The 17,764-nt window shown below is 43.3% G+C and overlaps 1 protein-coding gene across 3 annotated transcripts in view; it reads left to right on the top strand.

Annotated features, from left to right (window-relative positions):
- The first annotated feature begins 856 nt into the window (after positions 1–856).
- COL21A1 (collagen type XXI alpha 1 chain) overlaps positions 857–17,764 on the top strand; it is a 194,401-nt gene continuing 177,493 nt past the window's right edge. For 2 of the 3 annotated variants that reach the window (XM_075126475.1, XM_075126477.1), the window contains exon 1: positions 857–1,067. The gene's annotated coding sequence lies outside the window, so the exon portion shown is untranslated. Of the gene's footprint in view, positions 1,068–1,087; positions 1,300–17,764 lie in introns of those variants that run through there. The other variant, XM_075126476.1, reaches the window with a different exon arrangement.

Below are 17,764 nucleotides of genomic sequence, written 5' to 3'. Positions count from 1 at the left end.
CCTCTCCCTGGTGGGTGCAAGCTGGAGACAGGACAGGGTCGAGAGCACAGGGGCTCGCCAGACTCCCAGCTGGAGGTTCAGGCTCCGCTTGCTGGAAGGGGCGGCCGGGACTCCTGCCCCACGGTGCTCAGACCAACCCCTCCAGCCCGGCACCTTGAGGGGATGCGGTACAGAATCAGAATCATAGAATCACAAGGTTGGAAGGGACCTCAGGAGATCATCTAGTCCAACCCCCTGCTCAAAGCAGGACCAATCCCCAATTTTTGCCCTAGATCCTTAAATGGCCCCCTCAAGGATTGTGTGGGCCACATGCCGGGCGTCCGCTGGTCTTCTAAGCAGAGCCCACCGCAGTCCCAGTTGCCTCTCCCCTCCTGGGGCCAAGTCCGTGCCCGGAGGGGGAGGGGCTTCTGGGGCCAGCTGGTGCCCTGGGAAGCGGCTCAGCCCGCGGCTGTTTGCGGTTCTGGCTGCAGCCCCGGCGGTGTCCCTGGTGGTTCGGGCTGGGGCGAGGGGCCGGGCCAGCCTGGCGAGCTGCAGCACCGCTGGGCGGCCGTGGGAGGTCTGCAGTAGCTGATGGCGGGCCCGTAGAGCCGGCTCAGACGCTGCTTGATTCAGTACGCGGCACGCGCAGCCCCACGCGGCACCGCCGCTCAAAGCCCCAGGACGCATCCTCCTCCTCCAGCCCCACAGAGAGGGGGCTCTCGCCTCTCGGGCACCGCGGGAAGGGGGCGGAGCATGGGTCATAAGAACCGCCCCCCTCCCTACCTCTAACCAATCTCCTCTTTGGGCTGGGGGTGCACGGGGCGGGGGAGGGGCGCCCTTATCTCCTATGCTCCGCCCCTCGCCCTGGGGCCGACTAAAACAGTCTGTGGGCTGGGCTGGAGAGGATGAGACCCACAGGACAGGCTGCTGCTGCATGAGACGGGCGGGGACGTGGGAGGCAGGCAGGCAGGCTCACGCTGAGAGCACTTTGGGTCAGGCTGCTCCATTGCTGCCCGTTGCCCCTCTTGGTAGGATCTGCCTGTCCGTGCTCAGCAAGCCCTGCCGTCTGCCTCTGCCGCGCAAACCAGGTACGCGCCCAGGCTGGCTCCAGCGGGCGAAAGCGATTTCGCAGGTAGTTCGCGAGGAGCTGCAGGCGCCGTGTCACAGCCCCTGGGTCTGCTTTCTGTTCGTGCAGTGCTCGCTACTCCTTCCAGGCAGGGGCGCAAGAGGCAGCGATCGCATGGGAAGGGAGCTGGCTGGGTACGGGCTCCGCGGGGGCCTCCGCTCTCAGACTGGGCACACGTTGAGGTGTTGGGAGAGGTAGGAAGCTGTCTCTTGTCGCCGCCTCCGTAGCTCCCACACCACATGGGGATCAGCCCTGCTGTCCTGGTTCAGTCAGTACGGAGGGAAGCAATTCTGAAACCAGTGGGCGTTTTGCTTGAATGACTAAGGACTGCAGGGATTTGGGTTATAAACTGATGACATGAACTGGGGTGATACTTGAAGCACAGGGGAGCAGAGACCTCCCTGTATATCTTTTAGTTTCATTCTGAGAAGAGAGTAAGGTGGGGGGGGGAGCTTGTCTTTGAGTGGCAGGTGCAGATTTCAGGACTGGCCTAAAATCTGTGACTAGTTACAGACTTTTTTAAAACATGCAGCCAGTTTTCCTCTACTGAAGAGCCTGCCTAGAGGGGTAGGGAGTGGAATAACCTTGGAAAAGTGCAAGTGTAAATCTTATATAATCTCTGCATTTACCAAAACAGAAATGGGACTGGAATGTGTTACTGATGGATTTCTCACTAGCCACAGTGTTTGCATGTGCACTGGGTTGTACAAGCATGACTTTCTGGCTCAGTTTATTTGAACAAGATGATACGATTGATATAGCATCATAACCTTTTAGTCTCCTAGTTCTTTTTTCTCCTGTTTATAGTTGAAAAACAAGCCACCCCTTTTGTGCAAATTTAAACCTGTTTGGTAGCTAGCTTCTTAGTACAGGAATACAGAAATTTCAATAATAAATAATCTAGTTACAGTATAATTAGCAATTCACATTCTCAAAGCACTTGCAATGTATTTATAGCACAGGTTATTTTAGTTTTATAATTCTGCAAATCACTTGGTAAGACAATTCCTCTCTAAGGGCTATCTCTAATGGTTATTATTATTTGTATGGTTATATATATTCAGTGTAAGAAAGGTTATCAAATTCTAGGTTTCAGTTACTTCATTTTTATGCCAGTTTCTGTGATGTGATTTCTCTTCTCTAAAATTATATATACAGTTATCAAAACTAGAACTATACCTATTGTAATGTGCTAGTATTGATACCAACCGTTCAAAGGAAATGTTTCTAAGGGCATGTCGACACTTACCATTTAAAGCAGAAAAAGTCCCCTTCTTGCGCAAAAAAATGTGGGAGCTTCTTCACTTGACAATGACTTTTTGTGGTGAAACTCAGAAGTTTCACTGCAAAAAGAAAACCACCTCCCTGAGAGGCATACAGCTCTTACCGGGGATGGCTTTTGTGGTGATGTGCAAGTGAAGACACGTTCTATGTAAACATAAGAATTACTGTATTGGATCAGATCAGTAGTTTGTTCAGTCCAGTAATGTATCTCAAACAGTGGCAAATAATGGATTCTTCAGAAGAAAGTGTAATAAAGCCTGCAATAAACAATTATAGAATAACATACAAATAAGGAAATTTTTTTCACCATGGCTGTAGGTAGAGAATAAGTCTTCTCTCTACAAACCAGTGATACATATATGTGATGCTTTAGAAGGGTTGGTTTGACAAAGCTGAAAACAGGTATGAGCCAAATCAGTTGGATAAAAGAAGTTAAACAGAAAAATGTGAATGATAATTGGGATTTGTTTAAGAACATTTTACTAGCCTCCAAAAAAGTTAAAATCCCTCAGTGGAGAAACAAGGGTGCACTGATTAAAAAAAACAACTTGGTTACAGTGGAAGTGAAGGCATCTATTCAAATAATTTTTATAATCTAGCTATAGATATAAACACATGGAAAAAACTCAATGTTGACAGTAATATAATATAAATGAGAAGCTAGGAATTGTAGAAAATTGCTAAGGGAAGCAAAACAACACAATGGGAAGAGTTAAGGACAGTAAGGAATTTTTAAAATGTTAGGAACAAAAGGAATCCTAATAACAGTATTGGTCCATTACTAGATGGAAATGGTTGAATTGTCAATAATGCAGGAAAGATGGAAGTGTTCAATAAATATTTCTGTTCTATATTAGGGGGAAAAATAACCATTTCCATTCCAATAGTAACTTGGGAGGATGTTAAACAGTAGTTACTATTAGACATTTTAAAATTGACAGGTCTGGGTAACTTGCATCGAAGAGTTCTAAAAGAGCTGGACCATGAATATTGATTTCCTGTAACTCTAACTCTAGGAACATGGGCAAGTTTCAGAAGACTGGAAGAAAGCTAATGTTATGCCAATATTTCAAAAGGGTAAACTGAACAACCTGGGTAAATATAGGTCTGCACAAAATAATGGAATGGCTGATATGGGACTTGATTAATAAAGAATTAAAGGATGGTAATGTAATTAATGCCAATTAACATAGATATATGGAAAATAAATCCTGTCAAACTAACTTGATTTTTTTTTTATGAGATTACAAATTTGGTTAACAAGGTAGGACTAGATGATCACAGTGGCCCCTTGTGGCCTATTAGTCTATGAATCTTCACTGAGCTGACCACAGTGATGCCCAAGTGTTTTTCCTGAGCTGTTAATTTAGAACCCAGTTAATTTAGAGCCACTAAGGTATATGAGTAGTTCAAAATACTCCTTCTAAAGTTCGTTGCCTTGCATTTGGCCACATTGATTTTAATCTGCCATCATATTACCCATTCATCTAGTTTTAAGTTTTGCTGAAGCACCTCATAGTTTTAAACTGAAAGATTAATTAATTTTATGGATTAAGGATGACATTCCTTTTACTTGCATAAAGTTCCAGTGTTTGGGCTCTATGAGGGTGGAGTGCAGAGAAGCTGGGAGATGAAATCCACCACCTAGCCCAGGGTCAGAGTTGCAGGGCAGCCTGATGTGCAGCCCAAACAGGGCTTAAGTGGTGTAGATGGACTTGCGTGGCCATCTGCACCACAGATGAATGTTTCTCTTTGAGTCAGATGTGGTTGTAAGTAGTCCTTGCTACTCCGAAGTAAAACCTGGATGTGAAAAAGATCATTTAAGTAGATTACTGTGCTGAGACAGTAGCATGTTGATGTGTCAAAGTTTTTGGAATTTATTTGTAACCCTCGTCCATGACTTAGAGAATAAAATGAATCCTGGCTGACTTCTAAATGATACTGCATAGAACTGGACTGGTTATAGCACTGAGCAATATACTGTGCAGAGCAAAATTGCATTGGCAGGGGCATGGACAAAATGACCTAATAGATGGAAAAGACCTCTAATTTCTATGATACTGGAGTACTGTGAGATGTACAAAGGAAACTTTTCTTCCATTAATCTGTATAGGCATTGGCCAAAGTAATACTGATTAGTTTAGTTTTCCAGGGTTGTTGCAAGCAGATAGAAACCAGGGAGGTGAGGAGTGTTGATGATACTGAGTAGTGAAATGAATAGAAATAAAGTATTATAAAGCAAATAGATATCAACTTTCTAGTATTTTATGCAGTGTAAATCATTCCAATGAAGGATAAGATGATTCATCTCTTTTTCAATGTGTTATGCTGTAATGAAACAAGTTCTTAAATGGTAATGTAAAAAATTTAAAAACAACTCTAAGAAAAACATTTTGGCATTGGAGTCGACTGGCATGAAAACATAAATCCACTATAATTTACAACTGACATAGAATGCAAGGAAACTTGTTTTGAAATTATATCTCTGGTCTCATGAAAAATAAAATTTTAACTCATATTAATGAGACTTATTTTAGAGAATTACTTTGAATTCATTATCCGTTCAAAGTAAACCCTTTTAAGCAAGCCTCACATTACTATCTAGAAAATTTATATTTCTGCATTACATCAGTATTTTGTTTGGTCAGAAAGTCCTTTATACTTGAGGTCCTGAGTATCCCTGAGATTATTATTTGGTTGTGGCAGTGCCTGGAAGTCAGAGTCCCATTGCACTAGACACTATAAACATAATAAAGGGATAGTCCTTGCTTCCCTTCCCATGTTTTAATCTGGCGTTTAATGTGTTGGAATGTCCCTAGATGTGTTTGTCTGAGGACAGGACATTCTCATGAGAGGGCCTGGGACTTGAAATATAATACACGTTCCATGGGTGACCAAAACCTAAGTTTATCAATTTTCAGAACATAATACATGGGTTAATTGGAGGGGGAAAGTTGAATTGTTGGAGTGGGCAGAGTCCCAGATTTTGTGGGTGGATTTTGCTTTAGTGTTGATATTTGGTAAACTTGTAGTGTTTTGTATATGTTTTAAAGATTATTTACAATACCCAGATCACAGGCTAAGTACATTTTATTAGTTGAAATAAATACATAAAATGTTTGGTTTGCATTTTCCAAACTATCTTTATATACTTCTTCTCTTCCTTTTGTATAACAAACCTTCAGAGTTGTGGTGATGATAAAACATGTTCTTTCTTGCTTGAACACAGTTATACCCTACATCAACAATAGCTTAACAAAATTGAACTCCAGCTTGAGAATAAGCCAACATTTTTTAAAGCATACCTTTATGTATTTTCCAAAATGTTTATAACAATCTGTACTTTTCTTCATGAAACAGAGTTAATGGTTTCCAAAAATTTAATCTCCAGTGTCCACGATTGTAGCATTTTTGCTCTGTATTTTTCAAATGTATATATGAAAGTGGGTTGACCGAGAAGATAAATACTGTTTCTGTGGCAATTACTTGCAAAACACAGAATTATCAGTTCGTTAGTGGACAGCTGATATGTCTTCATAACAACCAGACCAGAGTGCATAAGGTCTGTTCTTAGGTGGTGCTAAGCAACCACATTTCCTATTGACCTCAGTAGAAGTTGCAAAAGCTCAGCACCATAGGCGTAGTTAGACTTCTATATTTGGGGGGTGGCTCCAGTGAAGCCAATTGTGGGGGAAATTCCCCAGTGTGGGGGAAATTCTGTGCCTGTCCACAGGGGCGCCATTTCAGATTGGGCAGCGGGGTACAACTTTAATTGTGATTCGAGGGGCTACTTAGGCAACTGAAAACTCTAGTGTTTTTGCATATAACAACTTAGAAATATCTGACGGGAGTATTGTATCTAATTTCTATATCAAGAAAGAAAATTAAATAAATAATAGCTCTAATACAAGACATGTCAGAACATCTTGTTCTTGTATTAACATCTTGTGGCAAGTCACTTGTGGGACACTGGTTAGGTTTAAAATTGTAATGTATATTCTTACTCAGATACTCTTGAATTCATCTTTCTTAAACATGGGAGACCAGATTGCACTCAATATTCCAGATGTGGTTGCATGAGTGCCTCACCTGATACATCCTAGGACTGCATTAGCCTTTTTCACAGCTGCATCCCATTGAAGGCTCACAGTCATCCTGTGATCAAACAATACACCCAGGTCTTTCTCCTCCATTTTCACTTGCAACTGATATGTCCCCAACTTATAGCAAAACTTCTTGTTAGTCCCTAAATGCATGACTTTGCACTTTGTACTATTAGATATCATCCAATTTCTATTACTCCAGTTTACAAGGTCATCCAGATAGTCTTCTCTGGTATTCCAGTCCCCGGTATTGGCAATACCTCCCAACTTTGTGTCATCTGCAAATTTTATTAGCACACTCCATTTTTTCTGTGCCAAGGTCAGTAATAAAAATGTTAAATAACATTGGTCCCAAGACTGATCCCTGAGTAACTCCACTAGTAACCTCCCTGTAGCCTGATAGTTCACCTTTCAGTATGACCTGTTGTAGTCTTCCTTTAACCAGTTCCTTATCCACCTTTCAGTTCTCATATTAATCCCCATCTTCTCCAATTTAACTAATAATTTCTCATGTGGAACTGTGTCAAATGCCTTACTGAAATCTACTGCATTTCCTCTGTCTAAAAAAATCAGTTATCTTCTCAAAGAAAGCTATTAGTAACTTTGTTACCACCTCTTGAATACAACAATTGAAACAATTGTAGAAAAATCTACAATTCCTTTCTATAATTTAGGCTACTTACTTTTTGAAAAAAGAAAAGGAGTACTTGTGGCACCTTAGAGACTAACAAATTTATTTGAGCATAAGCTTTCATGAGCTATAGGTCACTTCATCGGATGCTGTAGCTCACGAAAGCTTATGCTCAAATAAATTTGTTAGTCTCTAAGGTGCCACAAGTCCTCCTTTTCTTTTTGCAGATATAGACTAACATGGCTGCTACTTTGAAACCTGTCATTACTTTTTGAAGTTCACTAAGCTTGGAACAGATCATTTAACTTTAGGAAACATTGGAACAGCCATTTCTTATCTTAATCACTCTGTTTATAAACAAAATTCTGACTCCCTGCCTCAGGGGCACAAGCTGGAAGCAGCATGTCTCCTCTGCAGAACTCATTGCATTGCACACTCAGGCTGCCTGCCTGAGGCTTGCAATCTAGGGGGCAGTGCTCTCCCATGCTCCACCCCTGTCCCCCAACTCCTCCCTTCTATGCTCAGTACTTCCTATGATTAATTTCCAAGTTCCATACAGTCTGCAATTTCTGATGAAGCGAGATTATGAAAAATAGTAGGATTTGTTAAAATGTAAAATAGTCAGGACCAGCATTAAGTTTTGCATGTATAGCTCTCTGTCTAGTTGAACTGCACAGAAAAATTGCATACAGTTTTACCATACTAGGAAAGACGGCAGGGATCTTGACCACACGCTACCAGGATACCTCAGACAAGCCCTACAGGTGGCTAGTATAACAGTGACACATGCACTTTGGATAAGATGCAGCAAGTGTTTGCTTTGTTTTAAACCAACCAATTTTTTAAAAAAAAGTTTATATAAATGTTCAAATTACACAGCAAATCTAGCAACTTCTCTCGTAATTTTCTTTCCACACAGTCCTTTTATGCCAAATTCCCGGGAACCTCCTGGATCATTTTCCTGTAGCCTCTGGCCTGAACTCTAAGTGGAGCTGTGTGGATAATGGCAGCCCTCTTACTAATTACAACCACAGCTCAGCATGTTCCATCTTACTTGCACTTGAGAGAAGAACTGAACAAATTTTCCCTTTTCCATCAGAAGTAGAGAAAACAGAGTTATAACTTCAGTAAAAATAGGGGAGAGACAGAAGAAAATATAATTTAAAATATAAGCACATTGTAATATTTGAAATCAGAGTCAACATCTGTATGAAGAAAAGGAGTACTTGTGGCACCTTAGAGACTAACCAATTTATTTGAGCATAAGCTTTCGTGAGCTACAGCTCACTTCATCGGATGTCTGCATCCGATGAAGTGAGCTGTAGCTCACGAAAGCTTATGCTCAAATAAATTGGTTAGTCTCCTTTTCTTTTTGCGAATGCAGACTAACATGGCTGCTACTCTGAAACCTATCGTCTGTATGGTAACCCAAATAATAGGTGGGTAACCTGTACAACACCTGAATTAAACAAAGATAAAATAGAATTTAAGGGATGAAGGCTGGCAGCGTGGACAGAGCCCTGGGTTTGAACTTCAGAGAGATGGGTTTGTTTTCCAGCCCGGCTACCTACAGACTTTCAAATATTGCAAGAAAAAAGCACTTCATGGCAAATACCATTTGCAGATGACAGAATTTAAACCCAAGACAGGAAAAGTGAAATCCATCTGCTATAGATCAACCAGAACTCGCATTTGTTCAGGCAATGGCTACAGGAGATAGATTTGGGTCCAGAGTTAGGCTTCTGATTTTTAAAATTTTGGCGTTAATCGCACTGAGATTGCTTGCTGACAGAATGTGATCAGAAAAAAGTAGGCTTCATTATTACACAACTACAAAATTGGGAATAACGGCTGGGTACTACTGAAAAGTGTTTGCAGGTTAGAGTGTATCACAAATTGCACATGAGTCAACAATATGCAATTGCAAAAAAGGCTAGTATCATTCTGTGGTGTATTAATAGGAGCGTTGTACGTAAGACATGGGAGGTAATTGTCCCAATCTGCACCAGGGCTGGATTAACTTTTTGTGGGCCTGGCACCAAACATATTTGTGGGCCCCCCGGGGAGTGATTGTAAAAGGGGCTGGGGGCAAAAGCACAGTGGGGCGGGAGCTAGGGTTGGTCCCTGGAGCAAGGGAGGGGCCAGGGGTAAACTGCAAGTGCAGCAGGGCTGGGGAGGGGGTAAACAGAATCTCCCCACCCCCTTGCCCCCATAGAGCGGGTACATACCTGGTTCTAGCCCATTCTGTTTGTTTCTCTTTGCACTGAGCTGCCTCTCCTTCCGCAGCAGCAGGACAGGGTTCTCTTCCAGCCCTCTTGGGTGGGTGTTAAGAGTGGGAGGAGCGGAGGCTAATGTGGTTACTCTTATAACCGGACTTCTAGTTTCCAGTCAGCACTGCTAACTGGACACTCAGGTCCTGTTTTCTACTGGAGTTTCCAGTCTAAAAATGGATACCTGGCAACAGGGCTGCCAGAAAAGCCTGAGGGTGGGGGCAAGCAATCATTTTTAAAAGTGAGAGGGCTAAGCCTTAAGGGGAGGGCAGGGAAGCAGGGGGTGGGTGGGCTAGGGAGTGGAGAGGAGCTAGTGGGCAGGCCAAGTCTGCTGTACTGCCCAGGTAGGTTGGAGACTGTGCGGATCAGCTGACACAGTATCCCTAGCCCAGGTAACGTGACAGCCTGTGGTGGATTTAGAGTTAGTGGGGCCCCCTGGCCCTGTGCTCAGCTTCATTTTTGGGGCCCCTCCTTGGGACCCAGCCAAGAAAAAGAACAGTCTCTCTTATCTCCTCCCGCCCCCATTTTTCATTTTTTTTCTTCATCCTCCTATAAGTAATAGCAAGTAAATGAAAATAAAGTGAGGTACTTTGATTGTTCTTGTAGTCTAACTTATTTTTCCACAGACCATTGAAAATCATGGAGGGTCTCAACAGACCACTTAATGATCTTTCCAAATATTGCAAAAAAAATTGGGGTGTGGGGTCTGGCCAGGAGCTAGGGTGAGGGAGGGGGCTCAGGGTTGGGGCAGGAGGTTTGGTGAGAGGGGTGCAGGTGGGAATGAGGGGGGGGTGGGTGCAGGAGCTCCCGTTTGGTGCTCTGGATGGGGGTGGGGATGTGGGGGGAGGTGCAGGAGTCAGGGCATGGGGTGGGGGGGGGGGGCTGGGTATGTATGAGTCAGGGCAGGGGGCTGGGGAGGTGTGAGGGGGGTGCATGGTCAGGGCACGGGGCTGGGTGTGTGTGTGGGGGTCAGGGCAGGGAGCTGGGGAGGTGTGTGTGGGAGGTGCAGGGGTCATGGCTGGGGGTGTGAGGTGGTGCAGGGGTCAGGGTGGGCAGAGGGCTGGAGGTGTGGGTTGGGGTCATGGGGGTGCTTATGGCAGGGGGCTGGAGGGGGTATGCCCCAATTCCAGCCCCTTCCCCAAGGCCCTGCTCCCGCCTCTTCTGCTCCTCCCTGCTGGAGTGGTGAGTGCACTGAGGCTCCGCTCTTCCCTCTCCTCCTGCCGGCAAACAGCTGATTGGCGGCAGGGAGTGGGGAGGGGCGGAACGCAGCACGCTGGGGGAAGAGGTGGGGGAGGAGCTTGGCTGCTGGCAGAGCCTGCCCTGCTGCAGCAGAAGCCTGCAGCATCAAGCTTCAGTCCCCACAGGGGAGAGAGGGGGTGGAGAAGAGGGGGCCAGGCCCCCTTTGGTACTGCTCTGCACAGCACTGGTGAGGCATTAGCTGGAGTACTATGTCCAATTCTGGGCGCCACACTTGAGGAATGATGTGAAAAAATTGGAGGGAGTCTGGGGGAAAGCAACAAAAATGACAAAATGTTTAGAAACCCTGAGGTACAAGGAAAGGATTAAAAAAGGGTATGTCAGTCTTGAGAAAAGAAGACTTAGAGGGGACCTGGTAACAGTATTCAAATAAGTTAAATGCTGTTATAAAGAGGATGGTGATCAGTTGTTCTCCATGTTCACTAAAGATAGGACAAGAAGTAAGGACAAGGGCTTAATTTTAAGCAAAGGAGATTTAGGTTAGATATTAAAAAAATCTTTCTAACTACAAAGGCATTTAAGCACTGGAAAGGGAGGCTGTGGCATCCCCATCATTGGGGGTTTTAAAGACAGGTTGGACAGATACCTGTCAGGGATGGTCTAGGTTTACATGGCTTTGCCTCCATGCAGAGGGCTGGACTTGATGACTTCTTCAGGTCCCTGCCAGCCCTACATTTCTATGATTCTTTGATTCAGAAAAAGAAAGGCATGTACTTCTGCACAAAGTGAAACAGGAGCCACTAATATATCACCTAATCTTTAAAAAAAAAAAAAAAAAAAAAAAAAAAGTCTTGAGGAACTAAGGTACTTGAAAACAGAACTGGAAGAGAGAAAGCGAGATATGCCAGAAGATTCATTTGGAATTTGTATGAAAGAAGAATGGACAAAAAGTCATACTGGAAGCCAAAGCGAAGAAGGTTGAAGATGCTGATACATAGCAAATCAAGAGACCAAGTAGTTGAAGAATAAAAAGAGTGCTTAAAAAGACTCAATAAGATACAGGAAACATTTGATGGATTTCCAGAAGAAAAAATAAAAGGTATGTATGTAGAGACTGCGAGTGAAGTGCTCAACCTAACTGAAAGGGAGTTCCCCTTGACTTTCAGTATGAGTTGGGCACCTAACTCATATTTGTGTCTTTTAAAATTCTCCCCTTTTGAGAACAACTAAGGACCCAGTGGCAAAAATTAGACACAGAAAAAATTAAAACAGCTGTTGGGGAAGTGCTGGCTGTGGGTTGACAGTACAACAGAGAATAGACAGAACCAGGAAGAAGAATACATCCTGGTTCAGGGTCACTTAAAGACACCAGGGGAAACAAACCCAGCTCTGTTCTTCATGGGATAAAGTTGCTCAAACCACCAGAAATCATAAAACTCCAATAGTAAAATGCCTCCAAATCACAGCAATCCACTAATAATCTAGGGCCCTACCAATTTCACAGCAATGAAAAATGTGTCAGGACCATGAAATAAGCCCTGCCCTGTGAAATCTACTGTCACCGAAATCTTGTTGGGGCTGGGGCTCTTGGGCTCAAGGCTTCTACCCCCACTCCCAGTGGCTCCTGCCCGTGCTCGGGGCGTCCACGGTGGGGAGTGTGGGAGGGGGGTCAGGGATGGGGCAGAGGGTTGGGATATGGCGGTCGGGGGGTGGTGAGGGCTCCGGCTGGGGATGTGGGCTCTGGGGTGGGGCCAGGCATGAGGGGTTTGAGGTGCAGGCTGCCCCGGGGCTACAGTGGGGAGAGAGGACTTCTCCTAGCTCTCTCTCTCCCTGCAGCAGCACCTGGGCTGTGCGGGAGAGGTGCCTCTCCCCGCTGCGGCAGCTCCGGGGCTGGGGCTGCAGGATAGGCACCTCTCCCGCAGCTGTGGCAGGTCTGGGGCTGGGTTGGGGCCTGGTGAGGGGTGCCTCTCCCCCTGGCTGTGGCAGGTCTGGGGTTGGGCTGGGTTAGGTTTGGGGGAGGGGTGCCTCTCCCCGCCACAGCAGGTCCAGTGCTGGGGGAGAGGCATTTCTCCTCACTGGAGCCCTGAGTGCCTGCGCAGTGCTTAAGAGGCTGCTGCAGAGCCATGTGGCTGCACAGCTTAGAGGGAATTTAGCTTACAACACCACAACACCTTGACATTTCAGATGTAAGCATCTGAAATAGTGAAATTGATCAATTTAAAAACCCTCTGGCAGTGAAATTGACCAAAATGGTCCCTGAATTTGGTAGGGCCCTACTAATAACCTATGAAAAACAGATTCCTGTATAATAATTTAAGATGAGTGGATAAGGAGCCTCTTGCTTTTGACTATTGCAAGGAAAAAACATTTGAAGAAATTTTGCAAATATACTTTTATAAGAACCAAACAGTAGAGTTTTATGTTTTATTCCATGTTGAGTTTGTAAAGAATAGACAGAGGAATGTAATTGTTTCTCTTTGCTGCCTGTGACTTTATTGTGAATCCACTTACTGTGAAGAGGGGACCCTATGGTTATGGAGTACTCATGACTCATCTTCTGAAATAAAGGTTAGTGACATCTTCTAGGAGAGTGAGAAGCTAAAACCCAGATTTCCTTAAGGAGGTCAAAACAGGGGGAAGGGACAGCTGCACCTAATTTTCAGAATCACAGGGCTATGTTCTAGGAAGACTGCTTGTACTAAGAAAACACCTCCTCTCCATTTCCTGAGAAATTACTGCAAGTATATACACATCTTTTGTTTGCATGTTTTTATATTTTGACCTTGGCTGAATAGGCAGCCCAGAGGAATTGGGGGCCTCTGTTTACTTTAGGTTGGTCTCTAAATATACCTTTCTTCAAAAGAGCGGTTTTCCTCTATAGCTAAGTAAAAGCTTCTATTTGTGAGGAGGACTTTTGGAACTGGGGCCAATACTGTTAGAGAAAGCTGCAGGCTACTGGTGCGGCTAATTAAATAGCAAACTGTACCTGTGTGTGCGAATGGATTTATCTTTGATGAAACAGTATAGTGATGAGTTGTCCTTGTTTCATTTCGGTGTACCTGGCTGTAGCTGGGAAAAAAGGTGCCATTCTGCTCTGTAGCCAACCTGGGAGCTGCCCAATAGATACTCCTGGGGGAATTCTGCATCAAAAAATTAAAAATTCTGAGCACAATATTTTAAAATTCTGCATTTTTTTGGTCAAAATAATGCAATATAATCCAGTAGTTTCAATTATTTTGGTAATTTATTTAAACTACAATACAATGGATGGAGAATAGAGTGGGGAAATCCTCAAATTGGAGGAAATCCTCAAACCCCCTTTGTCTAATAGTAATGTAGCTAGTATTGGCCCTTTACTTCTAATTATTAATCAACAAATATGTGCCGCCATATGCTCAGTGTTACATCATAGGCAACTGAAGATCATGGAAAGCAACTGAAGAGTAAGGGCTGGGGACTCAAACTCAGAATTTATACTGGCTACTGACCATCTCCAAATAGGTCAGTAGCAAACAGTTCATGGAACACATTTTGATAGGAAATTTTTTCAGTCCAAAAATTTAGATCAGTTCTAATCACTAAAGCACCATAAGCATTTATAAGGCCACACTATCCTTTACAGTAAGGCTCCTTTACACCGCTCTGGCAGTGTAAAGGAGCCTTAAAAGTTTTACACTTGTTTTATACTCCTGGGGGAATTCACTAAGAACAATGGGAACAAGTCACTAAGTAGACAGGCTGCTACATTCTCCTCTGCCAGAAGGAACAGAGCCTGTCCTATGCCTACCTCTTCAGAAATACACCAAAGCCCTGCCCCTCCATGCTGAGCGTACTGCAAGAGCGAGTGAGAGGGACAGAGTCTCTCTCTCTCTTCCCTCTGAGTGCCCAAGCTGACCAGTCTGCACTGCCAGGAAGTTGGCGCATGATTGCTCTTGCTGTTTCCCTTTGCTTCCCCATCAAAAGTCATTTTTCTGCAGGTAAGCAAAGAAATCTGTGGGGGCCATGAATTCTGCGGACACACAGAATTCCCTCAGGAGTAAATAGAGCTGGATGACGTATAATTCTGTTACAAAATCCCAGTGCTATGCATACAACAGGAGTCTGGGTACCCCTCAAAATATCAACCATTCACAGTTCTGGACTTATTTTGCAGTGTGTCTAGATGGGCAGATAAATCTTTGAAAATAGACTTTTTTTGCTCCCACAGAACTGTAGGCACATACAAGTTGCACTGTACGTAGATGTAAGCTTCTTTTGAAAAGTTGGAACTCTCCCCATCAGCTTACAAATATTCTCATCCTGAAACTGTGCCCAGAAAATAAAAAGGGTTGGAAACTATGGAGTGGAGTTTGTAGGGAAATAGCATCATGCCACACTAAGTAACAATGAAATACCATTCAAATAGTAGTGCTGAAAAGAAAATTGACCTTTTAAGAAAATGTATAGATATTTTAAGTCACTAATCTTAAATAAGAACTTAACGTAAGAATGGCCATACTGGTCAGACCAATGGTCCATCTAGCCCAGTATCCTGTCTTCCAACAGTGGTCAATGCCAGCTGCTTCAAAGGGAATGGACAGAACAGGGCAATCATCAAGTGATCTATCCCTTGTTGTCCAGATCCAGCATCTGGCAGTCAAAGGCTTAGGGACACCTAGAGCATGGGGTTGCGTCCCTGATCATCTTGGCTAATACCATTGATGGACCTATCTTCCATTAATTTATCTAATTCTTTTTTGCATCTGTCATAATTATAAAGGGAAGGGTAACCACATTTCTGTATACAGTGCTATATAATCCCTCCTGGCCAGAAGCAAAACCCTTTCACTTGGGTTAAGAAGCTAAGGTAACCTAGCTGGCACCTGATCCAAAATTACCATTGAGAGGACAAGATACTTTCAAATCTGGAGTGAGTGAGTGTGTGTGTGTGTGTGTGTGGGGGGGGGACGACAAAGGGTTAGTCTGTCTGTGTGATGCTTTTGCCGGGAACAGATCAGGAATACAGATTTACAACTCCTGTTAAGTTAGTAAGTAATCTAGCTGGAAATGCATTAGATTTCCTTTTTTTTTAATGGCTGGTAAAATAGCTGTGCTGAATGGAATGTGTATTCCTGTTTTTGTGTCTTTTTGTAACTTAAGGTTTTGCCTAGAGGGATTCTCTGTTTTGAATCTGATTACCCTCTAAGATATTTACCATGCTGATTTTACAGAGGTGATTCTTTTACCTTTTCTTTAATTAAAATTCTTCTTTTAAGAACCTGATTGATTTTTCATTGTTCTTAAGATCCAAGGATTTGGGTCTGTGTTCACCTGTACAATTTGGTGAGGATTCTTATCAAACCTTCTCCAGGAAAGGGGGTGTAGGGCTTGGGGGGGATATTTTGAGGCAAGACGTCTCCAAGTGGGCTCTTTCCCTGTTCTTTGTTTAAAACACTTGTTGGTGGCAGCATAGGGTTCAAGGACAATGCAAAGTTTGTACCTTGGGGAAGTTTTTAACCTAAGCTGGTAAGAATAAGCTTAGGGGGTCTTTCATGCAAGTCCCCACATCTGTACCCTAGAGTTCAGAGTGGGGAAGGAACCTTGATGGCATCCAATTATAGTTTTGGCCTTCACAACATCCCCTGGCAACGAGTTCCACAGGTTGACTGTGTGCTGTGTGGAAAAAATACTTCCCTTTGTTTTAAACCTGCTGCCTATTAATTTCATTGCATGACCGCTGGTTCTTGTTTTATGTGAAGGGATAAATAACGCTTCCTTGTTCACTTTCTCCACGCCAGTCATGATTTTATAGACCTCTATCATATCCCCCCTCAGTCCTTTCTTGCCTAAGATGAATAGTCTCGGTCTTTTTACTCTCTCCTTGTACAGAAGCTGATCCAGACCCTTAATTGTTTTTGTTGCTCTTCTCTGTACCTTGTCCAATTCTAATACAGCATTTTTGAGATGGGATGGCAAGAACTGCATGCAGTATTTAAGGTGTGGGTGTACCATGAATTAATGTAGTATTATTACTCTTACTGTTTTATTATCTATCCATTTCCTAATGGTTCTTAACATTCTGTTAGCTTTTTTGACTGCTGGTGCAGATTGAGTGGATATTTTCAGAGAACTATCCACAATAACTCCAAGATCTCTTTCTTGAATGGTAATAGCTAATTTAGATCCCATCATTTTCTATATATAGTTGGGATTATGTTTTCCAATGTGCATTACTTTGCATTTATCAATATTGAATTTCATCTGCCATTTTGTTGCCCAGTCACCCAGTTTAGTGGAAATCCCTTTGTAACTCCTCGCAGTCTGCTTTGGACTTAACTATCTTGAGTAGTTTTGTATCATCTGCAAATTTTGCCACTTCACTGTTTACCCTTTTTTCAAGATCATTATGAATAGGTTGAATAGCACTGGACACAGTACAGATACCTGTGGGACACCAGTATTTACCTCTCTCCGTTCTGAAAAATGACCATTTATTCCTACCCTTTGTCTCCTGTCTTTTAACCATGATTCATGAGAGGACATTCCCTCTCATCTTATGACTACTTAGTTTGCTTAAGCACCTGTGATGAGAGACCTTGTGAAAAGCTTTCTGAAGGTTCAAGTATGCTATATCCATTGGATCACCCTTGTCCACATGTTTATTGACTCCCTCAAAGAATTCTAATAGATTGGTGAGACATGATCTCTCTTTAGAAAAGCTGTGTTGACTCTTCCCCAACAAATCATGTTCATCTATGTGTCTGATAATTTTGTTTTTTTACTATAGTTTCAACTAATTTGCCTGGGAACTTGCCTGAAGTTAGGCTTACTGACCTGTAATTGCCACCCTTGGAACCTTTTTAAAAAATTGTCATCACGTTAGCTATTCTCCAGTCATCTGGTACACAGGCTTATATAAGTGATAGGTTACACCACAGTTAGTAGTTCTGCAACTTCATATTTGTGTTCCGTCAGAACTCTTTAGCACCTCAGTCATCACGTGGCTCCACTGATTGTTTGGCAGGCTTCTAATGTACTTAAAAAAAAATTGCTATTAGTTTTTGTCTCTTTTGGTAGTTGATCTTCAGAATTTTTTTTGGCCTGTTTAAATGTACTTTTACACTTGACTTGCTAGAGTTTAGCTAGTCCTTTCTATTTTCCTCAGTAGAATTTGACTTCCAATTTTTAAAGGATG

The sequence above is a fragment of the Caretta caretta genome, chromosome 3, assembly GCF_965140235.1.
Source record: "Caretta caretta isolate rCarCar2 chromosome 3, rCarCar1.hap1, whole genome shotgun sequence".
NCBI classification, from domain to species: Eukaryota; Metazoa; Chordata; order Testudines; family Cheloniidae; genus Caretta; species Caretta caretta.
The sequence above is the reverse complement of the archived record's forward strand: the minus strand, read 5'-3'. Positions and strand labels throughout refer to the sequence as shown.